Source organism: Vombatus ursinus, unplaced genomic scaffold (assembly GCF_900497805.2).
Source record: "Vombatus ursinus unplaced genomic scaffold, bare-nosed wombat genome assembly UNPS02014945.1, whole genome shotgun sequence".
NCBI classification, from domain to species: domain Eukaryota; kingdom Metazoa; phylum Chordata; class Mammalia; order Diprotodontia; family Vombatidae; genus Vombatus; species Vombatus ursinus.
The window spans coordinates 25756613-25758471 of NW_020954723.1; positions in this window are offsets into that span (position 1 = coordinate 25756613).

Here is a 1859-nt window from a genome sequence, read left to right on the forward strand (position 1 = left end):
CCAACCTCAGACTTGACACTTACTAGCTGTGGACCCTGGGCAAGTCACTTAACCCCAATTGCCTAAAAAAAAAAACAAAACCACACACACACAAAAACCCCGAATAACACTTTTTCAACAACCCAAAACGCAACACCACACATGGACATCACCAGATGGTCAATATATTAATCAGATTGATTATATACTTTGCATCCAAAGATGGAGAAGCTCTATATAGTCAGTTAAAACAAGACCTGGAGGGGCAACTATGTGGTGAAGTGGGTAGAGCACGGGCCCTGGAGTCAGGAGGACCTGAGTTCAAATTTGGCCTCAGACCAGACACTTGGCACTTATTAGCTGTGTGACCCTACGCAAGTTACTTAACCCCAACTGCCACCAAAAATAAATAAATAAATAAAACAAGACCTGGAGCTGACTGTGGCTCAGATCATGAGCTTCTTCATGAAAAATTCAGACTTAAATTGAAGAAAGTAGGGAAAACCATTAGACTATACAAGTATGACCTAAATAAGATCCCTTATGAATATGAAGTGGAGGTGATAAGTAGATTTAAGAGATTAGATCTGGTAGATAGAGTCCTTGAGGAACAATGGATAGTTCATAATATTGTACAGGAACCAGCAACAAAAACATCCCCCCAAAAAAGGAAGAGCAAGAAAAGTAATGAGGCTTTACAAATAGCTAAGGAAAGAAAGAAAGAAAAAAGGAAAAGGGAAAGATATACCCAACTGAATGCAGGATTCCAGAGAATTGCAAAGAGAGATAAGGAGGTTTGCTTAAATAAGCAATGTAAAAAAAATAAAAGGAAACAATAGAATGGGAAAGAAGAAATCTCTTCAAGAAATTAGAGATATCAAGATATTTCATGTAAAAATGGGCATGATAAAAGACAAAAATGGTAGGTACTTAACAGAAACAGAAGAGATTAAAAAGATGTGGCAAGAATACACAGAAGAATTATGCAAGAAAGATTTAATGTCACTGATACCACAATGGTGTGGTTACTGATCTAGAGGCAGACATCCTGGAGAATGAAGTCAAGCTGGCCTTAGGAAGCATTGCTAGCAATAAAGCTAGTGAAGGTGATGGAATTCCAATCCTAAGTTGGAATTTAATTTAGGAATTAAAATCCTAAAAGATGATGCTATTAGAGTGCTGCACTCAATATGCCAGTAAGTTTGGAAAACTCAAAAGGCAATGCCAAGGAATGTTCAAATTGCCTTACAATTGCAGTCATTTTACATACCAGTAAAGTTATACCTAAGACTCTACAAGGTAGGTTTCAGTAATATGTGAAGTGAGAATCACCAGAAGAACAGGCTGATTTTTTTTTTATTTCTTTTTTTTTAGTGAAGCAATTGGGGTTAAGTGACTTGCCCAGAGTCACACAGCTAGGAAGTATTATGTGTCTGAGGTCAGATTTGAACTCAGGTCCTCCTGACTCCAGGGCCAGTGCTCTATCTACTGTACCACCTAGCTGCCCAGAGCAGGCTGCTTTTCAAAGAGACAGAAGAACTAGAGATCAAATTGCCAACAATCACTGAACAATAGAGAAAGCAAGGGAGTTCCAGAAGAACATCTGTTTCTGCTTCATTAACTAAAGCCTTTGATTATGTGGATCACAACAAAATATGGCAAGTCCTCAAAGAGATGGGAATACCAGATAGCCTTACTTGTTTTCTGAAGAACCTGTATGTGGGCCAAGAGGCAACAGTTAGAACCAAACATGGAATAACTGATTGGTTTAAGGCTGGAAAAGGTATGACAGGGCTATATATTGTCACCTAATTTATTTAACTTATACACAGAGTACATCACACAAGATGCCAGGCTGAATAAATCAAAAGCCAGAATTA